Genomic DNA, 21258 nt, shown 5'->3' with positions numbered 1-21258 from the left:
CACCCGAGTATTAACAGCACAACCTGGGTTTCTAGAAGATGAATTTAAAGAACTTTCCCTATTTGTAATAAGAAATGAAATGAAATGGGATTCCCCACTCCTGCTCCCACTATTGCTCCAAAGAAGTTATGATATTCCATGAGAAATAATTTAATTATAGGGTAAATTACTTTAACATGTCAAATTGCCAAACTGGCAGTTGAATAGTCTACATGTGTGAAATGAAACTTTAGCAAATGTCAATTTTGCCATTCAGACACCCAAAAAAACAAATCCTCCTCCTTCTCTGAAAAATTCTACTCTTTGAAAGATTTATTTTTGAAGATATTTAAAAAGAAAAACAATAGGAACTCCAGCTTTTACATTACTCATTTTAGTCACTTATTGTGGGATCTCTTACCATATAACAGTGAAATAATAACCAGAGAAATATGACGAAGTTGTAATATAAGGGTAAAAAGCATAAAGTGTGCCACACTGGACAACAGAATAGGACTGATAATAAAAATTAAGTAACCAGGCAACCAGCAGTATTTACAACATCTAACTCTAACCAGTGTCAAAGGTCTGGGACTTTCCTAGGCCAGCTTCAGAAGAATAGCTTCACAGTCCAGTGTTTTATATTTTATAGCAAGGCAAGATGTTTGAAATACTAAGCAAAAAATTGATTAGAAATTCTATAGGTACACTTTTACCTCTTTAATTTGTTTTTTCCCTGAATGTTAAGGCTATAATCTAATAATGACCATCTATGATTCCCTAGACAGAGTGAGGTGAATGGTACTTCTGTCCCCTGTGTTCACCTCCAACTGGAACTCCCACAAAAAAATGGGAAAGGAGATTCATCAAAGCAAAGTTTGGAAATCCACTAGAACATCCCAATTCAGAAACGTACAAGGCTGCCCTTGAGGGACACCTACCGACTCTACTTTCACCTAACCTTCGACATCCCACGGAAGTGGGAGAGAAGCCTACCTGCCAGGGCCCTGAAGTACCTTACTCTACCATGGCTCCCACTCTACCATGGCTCTCTGCACCTACAGATGGCTCCTTATTGGCAGAATCAGCAAGACTGCACCCAAAGAGTACTACCAATTTCCTCAAGAGGAAAGTTTGCAAACCAACAGAGTAGACTTTATCCAGAGAAAAAGGTTCAAAATAGCTAATAATTAAAATAATAAATAAAATGTTTAATAATATGTTTCAGCTTAAATGTCACTCCCTACATCATGAAGTCATTGCTACCCACAATAAAACTCAGTTTTACTGACAACTGGTAATTGTTTTAATTGGTAATTTTTTCTCTTCCTCACTTCTCTTGCTTTAATTCTTTGTACTAATCACATAACCAAAAGTAGCCTTTCTCCAAGTCATTCTCCATCATTGCTAAATTTCATTCTCCTGATAGAAATTAATGCCATATGAAAGTATCTTGGCGGTTTATTTGTTTCTTATATCTGTCTCTCCCTTCTAGAATATTAGCTCCTTGCCTACTTTATTGCTCTGGCCCAAATTCTAGTAAGTGACTGGTTCAATAAACATTGTTGAATAAAGAAATGAAAAGTAATGTTCTTTTTACTATCCTAATCTATTTGGGGTTCATGGTACCCTGCATCTTAGAGTCAGAAGGAAAATAAAAAGGCTTCCAGTAAAACTAGCCCTAATCATTTTCTAGTGACCCAGAGTGCCTCACCTGCAGAGAAAATACACCTTTTGTTAATTGGAATGAGAATTATAAGTTATTATTACATGATTATCATCATCTTTATAATGTGGTGATGATAACAGTAGTGATCATTACCACTTATGAGATAGGCTCTGTATTTATACACATTAATCTTCGCAACAACTTTACTGGGTAAATATTGTTACCCCAATTTTACACACAAATAAACAGGTTCAGAAGTTAAGTAATGTGCCAAGGTCACACAGCGCTTGAGGGTGTAAGCTAGGAATCCAAGGTCTGATTGACTCCATAGGCCGTGCTCTTCCCACCATACCATGCTGTGAGATGTTGAGCTGAAATCACCTTCTTTTAATTCCACCCTTAGTTTTCATGATCAGGCCAAGTTACTTTCCTGTCTTCTGGTCCCTTACCAATCCTGCTACTATTAAAATTAAGAAATTATATCCATTCATCCAAATTCTAAATAATCTCCAATAGTACTTCTAAAGCATCTAGTATACTCAGTAACCAAGGAAAATGTAATTTGTAAAATATTTTTTTCCTTGGTTATTTATTTGGGGGATACCTGGATAAAATATTATTAAATTATTTTTATACACCTGCATTATTCACTGCCTACTGGCTTCGGTAAAATGTTCCATAAATATACTATTTTTCTAGTCTTACTCCTAGCATTTTCATCCAGGTTTTCACCCCAACCTCTAGCTTTTATAATCATCAAAGGACTCAGAATAATTAAGTTGCAAAAAAGTCACAACAGTCTTGCTAAAATGCATCCCAACTCTGAAACAGTAAAACTTATAAATTGCTCAATGTGTTTTTAAGAGAGTGAACTACTAAAAATTTAATAGGGAAAAAATACTCAAAAAAGAAAATAAAAATTATGTCTATAAAGACTAACTCTAAAAATCAAATTTGAGAAATAGGAAAACTTGATAAATGAAACTTTCTTATGAGTTTTCATTAAATTTTTCAAAGATACAAAATTAACCACAATCACTTCAAGGGGTGTGGGTATTTGCAAATTAGGTCAATGCACTTAGTTTTAATGGCAGGAAATACACAGTGCAACTTTGAAATGCTTCACAATGATTTATGGTGTATCTGAATCTTTCCTGAGAGCCATGGGAAACTGGATTTCACTCTCAGTTCTCACCCTCACTTTTTTGTTTTTCCTTCCTTTTTATTTTCCTTTTTCACTTATTCATTTATTTTAATTAAAACTAAGAGCATCTACCCAGAAGTAAAAATGTGTGTGGTCAATCAGGAGCTTGGTTACCCCAGTATCTCCATCTAGTGGGCACTGAAATTATCAAGTTTATTTTATCCAACAAATTCCCAATTGGCAAGTCTATTAAGCAAAGTAATTGTGAGAAAGAGAAAAAGGAAATGCAGCAGGTATTTTCATGGGGATAGAAACATCAATCAGCAATACCAGGAGTGTCATGTTATATCATTCCACTATAACAAGTACCTTAACCCACAGTGTTCCAATATTGCTAGGATTTGAATAGAGCTTTCCAGTGTTTTTTTTTTTTTCCAATAATGATTTGTTACTAAACTCTAGAATCTTAAAAAATCCACTAGAAGATTTGGATCATATAAGCATGAGTTTCATTATTATTAGGCAACTCTTCAAAAGATCAGTCTTAAGAATTGATTTACCTCTTAGATCACAGAATCTTAGTGCTAAAGGGTCCTCAAAGATTTAGGGGTCTAAATTCACTTATTTTGCCAGTGAGAAAACTGAGACCCAGAGACAGAGACTTTTAGTTATAAAACTGGAGAGTAGCAGCAGCCAGAATCAGACCCAGGTCTGTTTTTTAGTCCCATACTCTCAGAGTAAACATAAATGCATTCTCCTAGGAGAAGGTACTGCTTTCTTTGGAACAAAGTAGTCATGTTATGTTTTTCTTTAACTCATTCAAATATAATACTAATAACTGGGGAAAATGGCTATTTAGCAGATGATGGTAGTGATAATAATTCACGAATTTAATCCAATCCAATTAATTGCCTTCTTTATGCCACAACTTCAGGGAGAAAAATTTTTAAGGTTTACTTTTTGCCAGACTGGGTACACTTCTTTTATTCTTAACAGATTTATATGTCCTTCAATACTAAAAAGGCATCTCCATTTGTCAATTACCAGTGCCTCACCCAAGCCCTAGAAGGGCTGAATGAACCTGGGTTCATCCACCCAATGACCATGCCCTCCAAACAATATTGTTGTATTGTTGCTGCTGTTGTTGTTGTTTGGTGTTTTTAGACCTTACAGGGAAGTAAAGGCAACATTAACATGTTATAAAAGTAAAAATCTGCCATATCTTTTTGATATACCATAAAGTGTCAAGTAAATAATCCTGTAGCTAGGCTCCAAGAAGTCTCTGAGAGAGAGGTAGGACTATGGTCTAAGAGGCTGGCAGTCAGACCTTATTTTATAGAGTTAAGTGGCCTGGCATATGGATCATTGTAAAGTTCTTTGAATTTCTCTAAGTGCTAAACAGATGCTAAGTTGCATTATTCATGATTCAAAAGTACATATCTTACTATTAGGAAAATATTCCTACTTACAATACAAATCAGTAACAATTTTAGTTCCCTTGAGTAAGCTTCTAAAGATACAAGGTCAAACATATGATAGACCAGAGCCCTGGGGTTCATTTAATGAAGCACGTGGCTTATTCCTGAGAAACTGTAAAAAATCCCTGAGTCTGTCAGCCTATTTTGTGTCCAAGTGCTTTATTTTAAAATGAAATTAAAGGGTGTAGAGTATTTTCAACTCAAGGAAGATAAAATTGAATGTACATACAATGATCTCATCCTATGTGCCTGTTTAAATATGACTACAGTGACTTTTGCCCCAGAATTATTAGTTTAAAAGAAGTCAAACAGAAAACTAGTTTGAAAAGGGATGGATATGTACAACATATAATATATTAATGCTTAATATATAGAGAGAGAGTTCTTATGGAATAATAAGAAGATGATTAATGAATACTCCAGGAGAAAATGAGCTGAGTAGACATACAACAGAGTCAAAAAAAAAAATGCAAGTGACGAATAAAAGACATGGAAATGTTATTTAATCCATCTAATAATCAAAGATATACCCATGACAGCATTTATCAGACTGGGAAAAAAAATTAAAAGATTGATAGAGTGTTAGTAAGGCTGTGGGGAAATGGATTCTCACGCAATGTTGCTGCATATTACAATTGGCCCTTGAACAACATGGGTTTGAAATGCATGGATCCACTCATACATGGGTATTTTTCAATAGTAAATACTACAGTACTGCATTGTCTGTCCATAGTTGGTTGAATCCATGGATGTGAAGGAAATGGGGATAGGGAGTGTCAATTAGAAATTATATGCAGATTAACCACTGTGTCGTTCAAGAGTCACCTATAGTTGGTAAAATCTTTCTAGAATACAATTTGACAATGAATTTCAAAAGTTAAAGTGATCGGGAACAAGGCAAGGATGTTCCCTCTCATCACTGCTTTTCAACATCCTACTGAAGTCCTAGTGAATGCAGTAAGACAAGAAAAGGAAATGAAAGCTATACAGATTAGGAAGGAAGAAATAAAACTGTCTTAGTTCACAGATGACATGATTATCTAGGTAGAAAATCAAAAAAAAAAAAAAAAACAACCACCCAAAAACTCCTGGAACTAACAAGCAATTACAACAAGGCTGTAAGATACAAGATTAATATACAAAAGTCAATCACTTTCCTATATATCAGCAATGAACAACTAGAATTTGAAATTTAAAACACAATACCATTTACATTAGCGCACCAAAAAAACAATGAAATACTTAACCACAAATTGAATAAAATATGTACAAGATCAATACAAGGAAAACTACAAAACTCTGAAGAACAAAATAAAAGAACTAAATAACTGGAGAGATAGTCCATGTTCATGGATAGGAAGACTCAACATTGCCAAGACATTAGTTCTCCCCAATTTGATCTACAAATTCAATGCAATTCCAGTCAAAATCCCAGTAAGTTAGTTTGCGGTTATTTACAGATTCTAAAGTTTATATGGAGAGGCAAGAGACCGAGAATAGTCAACACAATATTGCAGGAAAGGAATAAAATTGGAGGCCTGACACTATCCAACTTCAAGGCTTACTATAAAGCTACAGTAATTAAGACAATGTGGTATTGGCAAAAGAACAGTCAATTCAATCAGTGGAACACACTAGAGAGCCCAGAAATAGACTCACATAAATATAGTCAAGTGATCTTTTGATAAAGGAGCAAAGCAATATAATGGAGCAAAGATAGTCTTTTCAACGAATGATGCTGGAACAACCAGACATCCATATGCAAAAAAAAATTAATCTAAACACACACCTTATACCTTTACAAAAACTAACTCAAAATGGATCACAGACCTAAATGTACAGCATAAAACTACAAAACTCCTAGAAGATAACATAGGAGAAAACCTAGATGACTTAGGATCTGGCAATGACTTTTTAGATACAACACTAAAAGCACAATCCATGGAAGAAAGAATTAATTACCTGGAGTTTATTAAAATTAAATATTTCTGCTCCACAAAACACAATGTCAAGAGAATAAAAAGAGAAGCCACATACTGGGAGAAAATATTTGCAAAAGAAATATCTGATAAAGGACTATTATACAAAATATACAACAAACTCTTAAAACTCAACAATATGAAACAAATAGTCTGATTAAAAAATAGTCCTTACAGACTCCTCATCAAAGAAGATATACAGATGACAAATAAGCATATGAAAAGATGCTCCACGTCACATATCATTGGGGAAATGCAAATTAAAACACCAATGAAATACCTATATACAGCTATTAAAAAGGCCAAAATCCAGAATTCCAAATGCTGGCAAGGTTGTGGAGCGACAGGAACACTCATTCATTGATGGTGAAAATGCAAAGTGGTACAGCAACTTTGCAAGACAGTTTGGCCGTTTCTTTCAAAATTAAACATACTCTTAACATACATTCCAGCAATTGCACTCTTTGCAATTTACCCAAAGGAGTTAAAAACTTATATCTACACAAAAATTGGCACATGGATTTTATAGGAGCTTTATTCATAACTGACAAAACTTGGAAGCAACCATGATGTCCTTCAGTAGGTAAAGGGATAAACTGTGTCTATCTACTAACAGACAATGGACTATTACTCAGCACTAAAAAGAAATGAGTTATCAAGATATGAAAAGACATGGAGGAAACTTAAATGCATATCACTAAATGAAAGAAGCCAATCAAAAAAGGTTACATACTCTATGATTGTAACTGTATGACATTCTGGAAAGGACAAAACTATGGAGACAGTAAAAAAGATCAACTGTCACCAGGAATTAGGGAGGAGAGAGGGAGGAACAGGCAGAACATAGAGGATTTTTAGGGCTATGAAACTACTCTGTATGATGGTAGATACATGTCATTATATAAATTTGTCCAAACCCATAGACTGTACAACATCAAGAGTGAACCATAATATAAAAGGGGATTATAATGTGTCAATGTAGGTTCATCAGTTGTAACTAATGTACCTCTGGTGAAGGATGTTGATAATGAGAGAGGCTATGCATGTGTGGAGGCAAGGGGTATATGGAAAATCTCTGTACCTTCTAGTCAATTTTGCTGTGAAGCCAAAACTGCTCTAAAAAATAAAGTTTATTTATTATTAAAATGAGAATGTCTTTAACCCAATAATTCTATGTCCTAGGATTTATGCTAACGAAAGAACTGATCAAGTGTGAAAAAAAATTGTGTGCATGAATATGCATCAGAGCTTTTTTATAATAGTGGAAAATTGGAAACAACAAATTTCCATCATAAAAGTCTAGTTAAATAAATTATAGTATATCCTTGTAAAGAAATATTATTAAGTATTAAAATGTGTCCAATTATAAGGCCAAATGAATTATGGTATACCCATATAATATTAAACAAGAAAGCCATTAAAAAGAATCTACATTAAAAAGATTATGTATGTGCACTGATATGGAATAATTCTCAATTTATATTTTTAAGTAAAAGGAAATATATATATATATTTTTCCCTGTATTTACACACATAAAATGTTCCTATGTATATCACCAAAAGGGAAAACATATGTATAGATTACAGTGGATAGAGTATTTCTGGAGGATTCATAAAAAAATCTTTAACAGTGGCTGGTTCTGAGATTGAAGGAAGTCTTACTTTTTTTTAAAGTATATAAGACACAGAGAAAAGTACATAAAAGTACATAAAAGCATAAAATAAAGCTCAATAATCTGTCACAAAGAGAATGCCCATATAACAGCCAGAAAGGTCAAGAAAGAAGTATTGCCAGCACTCTAGAGAGTCCCTTCATGTCCCCACCTAACCATTTCTCTTCCCCAATTCCCAAAGGTAGCCACCATACTGAATTCTATTTCTAATTTGCTGAAGGTTTTTTTTAATCATGAACAAGTATTAAATTTTATCAAATGCTTTCCTTTATCAAGATTACCACATTCTATTCTGTCACATGGTAAATTACATCAATTTCAGTTAATAAATCAAACTTGAAATTCTTGGAATAAACTCAACTTGGCCATGATATATTATCCTATTATATTACTGGATTAAGTTTGCTAATAATATTGTTTAGAATTGTTTGCATCTAAGCTCATGGGAAAGATTGACCTGTACTTTCCTTTTCTTGTAATGTCCTTGTCAGATTTGGCATCAAGGTAACACATTTGCTTTGATCTCAAGGTTATATTGGCCTTATAAAAGAAGTTGGGAAATGTTCTCTCTTTTCATATTTTTTGGGAGAATTTGTATGTGCTACTTTTGTGTGATGTTCCTATTTTTATGTTAATCCAGTATCCCCAACTAAATTGTAAACGAATTAAATCTAAGGACTATACCTAGGGTTTTCTGTATCCTAAGCATCCAACCCTTCACTTTGGATATAGCAGGATTTGAGAAAATAATCATTATCTTGCCAAAGAGTATAAAATCTGTCAACCTATAGAAAAACATTCAATTCACACTATTAGGCATAAACATGAAAAATTATAATTCACTTCCATCTATTTTAGGACACCAGAAAGATCACAGAATGTTAGGGCTGGACCCGTCTCCAGTGTGCTCCCTATGTCTGCAATACTGATTACATTACACCATAGGTAACAGCATGGCTGAGTGGAAAATGCATCTACTTTGAATCAAATCTACCTGAGCTGGAATCCAGATAACTCCATTCACAAGCAATTTGTCTTCGGTCACATTATATAAATTCTCTGAGCCTCAATATTTTCCTCTGCAAAACTGAAATAATAAAACTTGCTTTACAAAGCAAGGCTAGAGATGATGTATATAAGACATCTAGGTACTTAATGAAAAGGGGGGGGGCATTACTCTCACACAAATTCTAGCACAACTTTAAGTCCATATTTTTCTGTAGCAAGCTCCAAATCTTTGTGTCTTCAGAACATGTCTCAAATAGTCTTCGTTAGTTAACCTTTTCCCTTGAGTTACTTTGCGTTTGTCTATAATAGATACAGTTTGTATCTACAGATACAGCTTGTCTCCTTACTGTTCCCGTGGCCACCAATACACTTTAAAAAATCTCCATGCAGTTACAAACTCTTCCCTGACTACTAATTTATTTTCCTACCTTACCTATTTTCTTGCTAAACTCTTCCCCTAAATTTTTCCAAAATATCCTATCAGGAAGGTCAGAGAACTGGAAGTATTCGGCAAATGTAACTGATTCACCCCTGTGAATTTAAAGAAACAGCTGCTCTTTCTCTCATTTTAGAAACAGAAATTGAGGCATGGGGGTGTTCATCCAAGTTACAGAGCAAATTGGTCACAAAGGGGGACAAGGTCTAGAGAGCTTTTCATTGTCCTGCTTACTCTATCAAATATTAGTCTGGGGCTCAGCCTAGGGTTAAATGTTGATCAATTGGCTACTATCATCTGTATGAAACATAAATGCATGGAAATAGATGACAAACCCCTCTGAATTGGGGGGATTATTTACCCTTGTATTTTTATTGTTTATCTTTTAACTGCATATAATAAAGGTAGAAGGTAAGGGCTATGCACATACGTGGTGTATCAATACACCTGCATTGGTCCAGTTAATTCTTAAAATACTGAATAATGTTTAACTCACTGCTGTGAGTGCAGTGTGCAAGTCAAAGCGTGGAGGCATCAAAACATGGTGACCTAATAATGATAAGAATCTAAGAATCACAACAAAATTTCATAACACAACCAGGCATGCATATGAATTTTCAGCAATAATGGTTTCATTTGAAACCACTCTGGAAACAGTGACCCATATTCCTCCAAACTGCTTCTCCCTAATTAGTCTTGTTTGCCTTCGTTTATGCTAAAGGTAAACACGCATTTAGCCTAAGAAAGGAAATGGAAGAAAAACAGAGGTGACCTAAACAACCTCTGTGAAGCAAGGCTTCTAACCTGCAATCAAATAGCTTAGTCACATCATCCAAGTGAAGCCAAATCACTCCAAATCATTCAATGAAAGATTCCATTTCCAATCCTACTCCTAAAAAAGAATATAACCAGAGATACAAACACCATCCCACATAACTGAAAGAGACTTGGTTCTTTTTTATTGAGAATACCATGTGAATGGTCTTATATTCACTAATTAACAATAGTAACTTAAAGTTTCAAACATTTTTAAACACAGGCCACCCAGTACTCACTCTAAGCCCTCCTGGTTTTTGTACCAGTGAGGACATGGCTTCAGTCCATGTTCAACACTTAATTAAGAGATTCTTTTCGAAGACTGTACTCTGGATTTACCATCTTCTCACAGAGGCCAGGCTGCTGCAGTTCATTAGCAGTCAACATCTGGCTGGAATGTTTTAAACTACTATTTTCCTTAACCATTATATGGATGAGGTTTTTGTTATTCTAAGCAAACTGAAACAAAGTCTTTGCATGGACTTCTAAACATAATAATTAGTGACAGTGCAAATTGTTTTCTGATTTTTCTTATACTGTGTAGCAAAGTGCCATTAAAATCTTTAAATCGTAGTTTAAACCTTTGTATAATTGTGAGAGTCTTTTCATTTTGTAATGTAGACAATGCCTTTACTTTTTAAGCACAAGGTCTCTTTCTGAAGGCCAAGAAATATTTAACTCAAATGTAGCTATATGCAAAGAAAAATTATCTTTAAACTTTCTCAAGGAAACAGGTCTTATAAACTTATAAAATAAAAACTTGGACATATTTGGCACAGAACTTCGGACATTCCAGTTACTCTGCTTCTGAACCTCAATGGTCTCTTGCACAGTATGGATTTCAAACTTCAAAAACCCTCCTCTGAAAATAGTATCAACCCATGTCTACACAATTAATTTGCCCCTGAAATTAAGTTAACTGAATCTGTTCAGGGACTTAAGCAACTAGAAACATCCCTGTAGTCAAATAACTTTTTAAAAGGAATTTCATGAGGCTGCATAAGAATTTCTAGGCCTCAGCTGACACATATTTATAAGTCTGGCTCAGAGAACTGTTATAATGCACTTATGGGTTCACTCTGCCTGAAATGCCCTTGGGCCCCTCCCAGTACTTTGTGTCAAGACACAGCCTTCCTTTCCTTTAAAATTTTTTTAGAACTCACCACTTACTTAAAATCTTCCCCGTTTAACTTTACCAAGGAGCCACTCTTACAACCCTATTTCCCATTTACGTATAAAATATTTCACACCTGGGATGAGATAGATACTTAGTTATTAAGTCTTCCGTTAGTATTCCACTATGTGTATTTATGTTCCATAATGGCACTGACCATTCCTTTTCTTTTCTTTTTCTTTTTTAAAAACTTGTTTCCTCCCTTGCCAGGATAACGTAGTGTGGCGGTCCCAGCTGAAAGAACTGAAATCAATGTAAATCCTATCTTGCTATCCTCAGCTCAGACCCCTCCAAAGGCTTTGTTAGGCTTGGAATGAAATCCAAAGAAGACTCTGCACAATGTGGCCTCTAACCACCACTCTCAGCTCACCTTCCACCACTCTGCCCTCTCCCCACCTCACCACATCCCATCCTCACAGGCCTCTGCTATTCCTGGAACGTGACAAGCAGCCTTTCACCTTAGGTCTCTGGCATTTACTGTTCCTTCTGCCTCCCTTCTCTGCCCACTCCCTCAGGTCTCTCTCCAAATGTCTCCTCCTTAGAGAAGATTTCTCCTACCTCCCTATCTAAAATAGCAGTTTCCCCTTTCCACAGCCTGTTTTTCTTCCTAGCTCTAGCAGATATCTTTTTTTTTTTTTTTTTTTTTTGCGGTACGCAGGCCTCTCACTGTTGTGGCCTCTCCCGTTGCGGAGCACAGGCTCCAGATGCGCAGGCTCAGCGGCCATGGCTCACGGGCCCAGCCGCTCCACGGCATGAAAGCAGGGGCTTGAAAGCAGGGACTTCGCAGATTTTATTCACAGTTGGTGCCTAGAACAATACCTGGCATGTGGTAGGTGTTCAATAAATATCACTGAATGGCTGCTTCCAAGATCCCAGCAGAGGGAAGATTTTTGTGGGTAGAAGCCAACCAAACACACTTTCCTATCCAAGGCTAGACTTTAGAGTTGCAACCTGTTTCCCAAGCCAGCCAGCTGTCTCTAAGATCTGTAAGAGGAATTTGGTCCTTTCTTCTTGGCCTCCGAGGACAACTCCAAGAACACAGAGAAACAAGACATAAGTCTACAGCAACCTGAATCCTGAACTAGTGAAGTAGGGACATACCTTACAGAATGCCTCCCCAACTAACATTTGGGGATAGAACATCTCTTGGATTTTGATACTCAGACTGCATAGACTTTATATCTCTCTCAGTACAATACTTTTTGAAAGGTGTTTATTTAAGAAAAATATATACTTATGTCCCCAAACCTAAATACAACTTTTGGGCTGCACCCCACAGGCCTACAAGGCCTGTGCTTGCCCAGATTCAAGACTGAAGAAAGAGCCCAGGGTCAACAACAGAGACATCAACGGTTTAATGGATGGGGGAGCTTACAAGTCCGAAGCAGGGTCCTGGAGCGACACCCTACCGCGTGCAGGGGATGGTGGCAGCAGTCTTCGTTCGGGGGCGGGGCGGGGGGAGCGGAAGGGGAGAATACAAGTTATAGGAAAATTGATGTCAGGTGGGCTCATTAGTCACCAGGGAAACCAGTAGAAGGGCAAGCCCCTCACCACTCCTTTGATAACAACAATCATCAGCTGGGGCGTGGGGCATGCATGTAGGAAGGTCAGTCATATGCAGGAAGGTCAGTCATGTGGGTTTAGGTGAAGCAGGGACTGGTCGGGCAGGGGACGTACAGAGAACAAGAGAACAGCCATCTTGAGTGGCCTGACCATACAACATTGGTAATAAAATAGTGTGTGCAATACTGGGATACCAGGTGTCCACAGAGAAGACACAGTGCACTACTATGCAAACTTGTTAACAACCATATTAATTGTTTGATGTTCAAGAAAACTGTTTTAAGTATTTTTCATTGTATTTCTGTTACTTATTTAGTGGAACTTTTTACTGTGTTTTTGTAAGACTGTAGGACATTAGAGGTCTGAGTTGAAGAGCAATGCATTATAATTTTTCCTACTTAAAATAATAAGAAATAGGCCTCCACTTAATGATTTTGTGCAGAACATCTAATTTTTGGAATGGATTCCTGCTGTTAAGTGAAAGATGCCTGTATTTTCTCGGATTCTTAGATTCACCCAAAACCCATCAACAAGCCTCTCCCCAGGCCTTTCTGATTTGGTCAAAGTCCAGCAGCTCATCTGTTCTCAATCTCTAACTTTGACTCATTGAATCTCTTCTCATATCTTCATCTTCCAGTTCCCCCAAAGGCAGTCATTCGGGTCATCCACTGCCCCTCTTACCTTTCATTTCATTCACTCCTTCTCTCTATCCTTTTCTTAATATTTACCAAAAGAATATATGCACATAATCTACAAGATCAAAGGAGCTAAAAGGCTGACATCAACAAAAGCAATCCCTAGCTCTCACCCTCATCCCCAATGCAGTGTGCCAAGAGTCAAACACTTTCAACTAGCTCTTGCTTTAAATTATCAAATAATCTGAGTGAAATACTATCTCCTAGGTATTCCATGTTAAATTTCACCTACTGCCTTCTTATTATGGTAAATGAGAATTTTAACTGTCTTACACTCATCTTTCACCCAACCTTTCTCCACAAATTTATGCTGAAAAAGTTTGGTTAAATCCATATTCAACACATTCAAACGTGTCAGATTTATCAATTCTTTATTTTCCTGATAAGATTTATCAATTCCATTTTTTCCCTCCCTCTTCAGGTTCTAATCTGCACAGTGTTTTCTAAGCTTCTGGGTGTCACGGATGTTATGTTGCGATTTCTCATCACCAGTGTTCTATAAATACCCAACTGCTCTCTGCTGTATTAGATTTCCCATCTCCAAGTTCCCATGTCATCTTCTTTCTTGGTTTACTCCCTAGTTTTGGTGGATTACATGCTGTAGACTTTTAGATTTTGCATGTTTGAGATTATTTTATTCTATCCTTAAACTTGATCAATTCATTTATTCTAAGCTAAAATTCATTCATATTTTGAAGACATTACTTTGTTGCCTTCTATCTTCCAAAGCTATTTTTAATAAAGTAATTTTCATTCCTGTTCCTTTGATTGTGATCTCTCCCTTCTTTTCTCGTGCTCTCTCAATCAGCTTTTAGTGTTTTCTACTAATATTCAAGTTTCAAAATTCCCAGACGATGTACTTTGGGTTATTTTTCGTTTTTTAAATTAAATTTTTTTCATTTTTCTTTTTCTTTTTTTTTTTTTTTGCAGTACGTGGGCCTCTCACTGCTGTGGCCTCTCCCGTTGTGGAGCACAGGCTCTGGACGTGCATGCTCAGCGGCCATGGCTCACGGGCCTAGCCGCTCTGCGGCATGTGGGATCTTCCCAGACCGGGGCACGAACCCGCATCCCCTGCATCAGCAGGCGGACTCTCAACCACTGTGCCACCAAAGCCCTCCTTTTTTTAAATTAAAAAAAATTTTTAACTGACGTATAATTTGGTTTGTTTTTCTTTCATTATTATGCTGAATACCCAATGAGCACCTTTCAAACTGAGAATACATGTTTTCATTTTGGCAAAATGTTATTCTAAAAAATAATTTTCTGGGAATTCCCTGGCAGTCCGGTAGTTAGGACTTGGCACTTTCACTGCCATGGTCTCGGTTCAATCCCTGGTCAGGGAACTAAGATCCCACAGGCCGAGGCAAAAATAATAACAATAATAATATTATTATTATATAATTAATATAATAATGTTATTATTATTCTAATGACCATTTACTCTGTTTCTCCTTGTATTTTTGGAATTTATCTGTAAGTTTTCCTACCTTTCTCTCTCTTACTGTCCATCTCTTTTTTTTCCTACTTTATCAGAATTCTTCCTATCTTTTTACTGAACTTTTTATTTAAGCTATCATTTTTTAATATCCAAAAGTTCTTTCTTATTGTTTGTTCCTTTTTTAAAGCAACATTCTTTTGCAACATTTCCTGTTATCTCTCTGAGGACACCATGACTTCTTTGAAGGATTTTTCTGCTCTCACCATTGTCTGTTTCCTCTGAGTTCCTTTTCTCTTTGTTTACTTCATGTTGGAGGCTTTCTTCCAAAGTCCAACTATCTTTTGATGCCCTATCATCTTTAAGAGTGAGTCACTAAAAAGCTGATTAAAAGCTTTGTAAATGGGCTTCTGATATGGTCATAGGGTAGCTGGAGAATTTTTGTGGAAGGGGGTCACCAAACATCAGTATCTATAGGTCTTTTCTCTAGGATGGTTCAATTTCCTCTGAGAAGGATCTTTCAATATTCCTGGTGGGGTGTGCAGTGGTGAGGCTGCCAGTATGCTAGAGCTGACCAGAGGAAGGGAGTTGCACTTTTCAGATGCAGAATACCCTTTAATCCCCCAGTTTTCAATTCTATTCTGGTCCTGCCTTTCTCAGTGCTCAGTGTCCCCAAGTCCAGATAATCTTTCTTTCTCCAGAAACTCTTGCAAAGATGGGGGGAAAGATCTCTTTATTTAGCCAGGTAAGAGTGGACTCTGAGGGTCTAACTGCTCCTCATAAAGACTTTCAAATAAATTCCCACCCACCATGTCACCCTGCTTCCTATGATACCCAGTGCCTCTAATTCCTAAGCTTTTCCAGAGAGCTGTGAGTCAGCTTGCTTTCCATCTGCACCTCCCTCCACAGGCACTTGGCTCTGATCTTTCTACTGTGCAAAGTCATGCACCATCCTTCCACCCACTTTCCATCTTTGTATCGTGTGGTTTAGGGTTATTTATGTCTCCTTGATTTATCAAAGATGGAGCTTCTTCTCTTGTTTTCCCTATTGTTTGGGGATGATTTTTTGAGAAAAGAACAATGAATGAGAGGTAAAGAAAGAGAAGATATGTCTTTATTCTGTCATTTTGAAACCAGGAGTCTCTAGCTTTTCTATTTCACAGGTCTTTTATTACATCATACTCTTCTGTCAGTTACATCTTGATTCATAATTTGTCTTCCAGACTTTCTGGGTAACTAGTCATCTTATTTTACTGGTTTCAGTCATGCAACATTTAGTTTATTAGTAAATTAACAAGATCCACATCTATTTATCATATCCCATTTGCAGTAACTGTTGTCTGCAGTTGAATCGGGTACTGAATTTACATATAATTGGGAGGGGATTATTTATCATTTGGAAGGGCATTAGTTACCAATGTCTCGCAGGACAATTTCTTATCAGATAGGTGGGCTATTCTCTGCTTGCCTTCCTGTCCCTCCATTCTCACACTTCTCTGTACCCCAGGAGACTGACTTCTGTGAACTACTCCCCTGGCCCATCACCATTCACTGCTATTCCCAACCATCTCACTCTCCCTACCTCGATGCATTTCTGGCAACATTACTCTATAGCCGCAGCTCCTGAAGTATAATGGCTTCTGGCTTAGAAAGAGAACTCTTCCTAATTGGTTCTCTTGATCCTGGCCACATCTCTGTAAATAGTCTATTAAACTCCTTTCAGTTATACCCTGTGTGCCATTTGTTTCCTATGGAGACACTGACTGATACTGTACATCAGCAAAAAAAACAAAAAAGATTTTGAACTAGCTCATCTCTAAAGTCCCTTGAGTCTCGTGTTCTACGATTTTTATGAGTCAAGTATACAGTTGGCACTTAACTAAAGACTTTGGACAAATTAGGGGCTTCCTTTCAGTCAAGATTCCATCTTACTACAGCAAAGAAACTCTCCAAACAATTATGCTCAGCCCCTAGAAAATATAAGAATTGTCAGTACAACTTAGACTAGCATGGAAAACTAGGATATACATATTGTTCCCTTTAGGCAATGGAGTCAGATAGTTCGGGTAAAGTACATTTGTTTTTGTTTTTTTAATTTCTAAAAAATTGAGGTATAATTGGCATATATTATATTAGTTTTAGGTGTACGACATAATGATTCAATATTTGTGTATATTATGAAATGAAATCACCACAAGTTTGGTTAATATCCATCACCATACATGGTTATACAATTTTTTTTCTTGTGATGGGAACTTTTAAGTTTTACTCTCTTAGAAACTTTCAAATATGTAATATAGTACTATTAACTATAGTCACCATGCTATACATTACATCCCCATAACTTATTTATTTCATAACTGGAAGTTTGTACCTTTTGACTCCCTTCACCCATTTCGCCCACCCCTCATCCTACACCTCTGGCAACCACTAATCTGTTCTCTGTATCTATGAGCTTGGTTTATTTATTTTTATTTAGATACCACATAAAAGTGAAATCATACAGTATTTGTCTTTCCCTGTCTGGCTTGTTTCACTTAGCATAATGCCCTCAAGTCCCATCCATGTTGTCACAAATGGCAAGATTTCATTCTTTTTATGGCTAAATAATATTCCGTTGTATATGTATACACCACATCATCTTTACCCATTCATCCATCAATGCTCATAGGCCATTTCCCTATCTTGGTTGTTGTACAAAAGGTTGCAGTGTACATGGAGATGCATGTATCTTTTTGAGTCAGTGTTTTTGTTTTCTTCAAATAAATACAATGCCCAGAATTGGAATTGCTGGACCATATGACAGTTCTATTTTTAATTTTTTTGAGGAACCTCCATACTGTTTTCACAGTGGCTGTATACAAATCTACATTCCCACCAACAGTGTGTAAGGGTTCCCTTTTCTCCACATCCTCACCAACACTTATTATTTCTTATCCTTTTTATCATAGCCTTTCTAACAGATATGAGCTGATACTGCACTGTGGTTTTGATTTGCATTTCCCTGATGGTTAGTGAGGTTGAGTATCTTTTCATGTGCCTTTTGGTCATCTGTATGTCTTCTTGGGGAAACTATCTATTCAGATCCTCTGCCCATTTGTTAATTGGATTATTTGGGGTTTTTGCTATTTAGTTGTATGTGTTCTTTATATATTTTGGATATTGACCCCTCATCAGATATATTATTTACAAATATTTTCTCCATTCAGTAGCTTCCCTTTCCGTTTTGTTGATGGTTTCCTTTGCTGTGCAGAAGGTTTTAAGTTTGATGTCATTCTATTTGTTTTTTGTTTGTTTGTTTTTGTTTTGTTTTGTTTCCTTTTATTGCCTTTGCTTTTGCTGTCAAATCCAAAAAAATCACCACCAAGACCAATGTCAAGGAGATTACCACCTATGTTTTCTTCTGGTTATGGTTTCAGGTCTTACATTCACCTCTTTAATGCATTTTGAGTTAATTTTTGTGTATGGTATAGGACAGTGGTCCAGTTTTGTTCTTCTGCATGTGACATCCAGTTTTTCCAACACCATTTACTGTAGACACTGTCCTTTACCCATTATGTATTCTTGGCTCCTCTGTTGTAAATTAATTGACTGTATATGCATGGGTTTTTTTCTGGGCTCTCTATTCTGTTCCATTGATCTATGTGTCTGTTTTTATATCCAATACATTTGCTATTTTTGACTTTGAAACACAGAGACAGCCAGAATTAATTCCAAAGGTTCAATGTTTCTTTTTCTTTATCTTTTCTTCTTTTCCCTTAAATATTCTACCATCAGAAAGCCAGAAAAATGCAAAAAATAAATCTCACCAATCCTCCCTTTAAAAAGAAATGAATTCCTTGACCTCAGCCCCAACCACAAACACCAGATTATCTCTTTTTCCAGGCATATCTAGACTTCTTGTATCACTGAAATTTTCTACTTTCTCACCTCTCATAAACCCTTCAATCCATTCCTATTTTAAACTGCTTTTGCCAAAGTTTTCTTCAACTTCTTTGATGCTGAAATCAATGGATATTTCTTATCCTCATCTTACTTAACCTCTCAGCAGCATCTGACACCACTGCTACTCCTTTCATGAAATATTCTTTTGTCTTTGCTGTTGCCCATCCTTTCTAGTTTTCCTCCTATCTGATTACTCCTCAGTCTCTTCAGGTAGACATCTCTTCCTCTGTCCATCCCTCAAATGTTCATGCTTGTGGAACTTGTCTTATTCTTCCTTAACTTTGTGTCTACATTCTTCCACTGGATGTTCTCCTCCACTCCTATGGCTTCAAAAATCAATTATAGGACTTCCCTGGTGGCGCAGTGGTTGAGAGTCTGCCTGCCGACGCAGGGAACGCAGGTTCGTGCCCCGGTCCAGGAGGATCCCACATGCCGCAGAGCGGCTGGGCCCATGAGCCATGGCCGCTGGGCCTGTGCGTCCGGAGCCTGTCCTCCGCGGCGGGAGAGGCCGTACAGTGAAAGGCCCGTGTACCGCAAAAAAAAAAAAACAATTATATACTAATGACTCTCAAATGGACCACCTCAAGTCCAAATATTACTCCTGGCTTTCAGAGATATTGTTTGTAAATAAACAGTATAACTCCATCAGTGTGCCCACATACTCCTCATACTCAACATTTTGCCTTCCGCTAAAACCTATTTTTTCATCTATATTCCTTATCCCACTGAAGCACACCAAGCCAGAGACCAGGGTATAATCCTTGACTCTTTGCTGTCCCACATCCAATCAACAATCGAATCCTATTGATTCTGTCTGAGATGTACCTTAAATCTATCATCTAATTCTCTCCCCATTATCACTGCCACTTCCCTAGAAGTGGCATCTCTCTACTGCTAATACAGTTACCCTCAAATCTAAATTTTATAATACAGCCAGGGTGGTCTTTTTAAAATACAGATATGATTGTGTTATCCTCTTCCTGAAAGCTACAATGGTTTTACAAACTGCTATCCAGATAAAGCCCAAATTCCTCAACACTGGTTTACAAGGCCCAGCATCTGGTCTCCTACCCTGTCATTCAAATTTAGCTTCAGCTAAATTGAGCCTCTTATATTTCCTCCAACAAGCCATGATCACTCTTACTCTAGATATTTTCACATGATATTTCCTCCGCCTGAAACATGCCTATCCAATGTTATCAGTGTTATCATGCTGTCAGTATTTCTTGACTAATATCTATTAATCCCTGTCTCAGTTTAGATGTCCTATGTTCTCTAAATGTGGATTAGATCTGCTCCCATAGCACACGACTTATCCACTTATCACACTCTCTTACTGTTGCCTATTGACATGTCTCTATTCCCCTCTTTAGATCATAAGTACTATGAGGGTTAAAACTATACCTATTATATCACCAATGCCTTGAACATTAGCTGGCACAAAGTTGTCACTAGATAAGTAAGAGCTGAATGATGAACAAATGAATAAACAAATAAACCATCGGATTAAACACAGTGCCAGTGGAAGCAGATTTTACATAAGGACTTATTTTCCCTTACTTTCTCTCCTCTCAAAAAACAAATAACAACAAATAAGGTACCCTACCTCCAAATGAGCCATTGCTTACAAAGGACTAATTCCTGTATAGTTACACATGACAGCTAAAGAGAATTCTATCTGAGCCTTTGCTTTCTCCTTCATTTTTCTCTTTTCTCTTACATACAAAATTTTCAAAGTGAAAGTTTAAGCAGTCTGAAGACTAAAGCATGTGGCTGACTTTCTCTTGATCTGCCCGATGCCCAAGCTATATTCCTAAACCATCTGTAAACTTGGTAGTGTATATACATGAGATAAAAAAAGGACCTATGATAATATTTTATTTGAACCAGAACTCCAAAACATTAATTAAAGCTGAGCACACCTGCTCTGAACTGCAGTCAGAGATTTATGTGAACTTGTAAAGTTGAGGCTTTCTGACCTATTGTAGGATTTATGTCTTCTTTAAATAAGTATTTCTTCTTTGCAGTGCAACAATTTTTTTAAAAGTCTGTTTCAGTGACTAAGCTGCTGGCATAAACAGATATGCTGTTCAGTTCCTTTATTTCCTGGTCTTTACCCTTTTTACCCACTGCTTGTCAAGTATTTACCTGAAGGTTCTGGGTGAAAATAAGTAGGCCCAATTATGAAGTCTAGAATTTCTTTCTCTAAAGCTAATTTGTTAATGAGGTGATCTAAAAAGATAACCATGCATTCAATCTCCCTA

General features: G+C 36.7%; 1 protein-coding gene across 7 annotated transcripts in view; it reads right to left on the bottom strand.

The window, feature by feature from the left end:
- The window catches only part of GALK2 (galactokinase 2), a 137315-nt gene that overhangs the window by 77872 nt on the left and 38185 nt on the right, over positions 1-21258 (bottom strand). The window lies entirely within an intron of this gene.

Source organism: Delphinus delphis, chromosome 2 (assembly GCF_949987515.2).
Source record: "Delphinus delphis chromosome 2, mDelDel1.2, whole genome shotgun sequence".
Lineage (NCBI taxonomy): Eukaryota > Metazoa > Chordata > Mammalia > Artiodactyla > Delphinidae > Delphinus > Delphinus delphis.
This window is presented reverse-complemented; position numbering and strand designations above follow the sequence as displayed.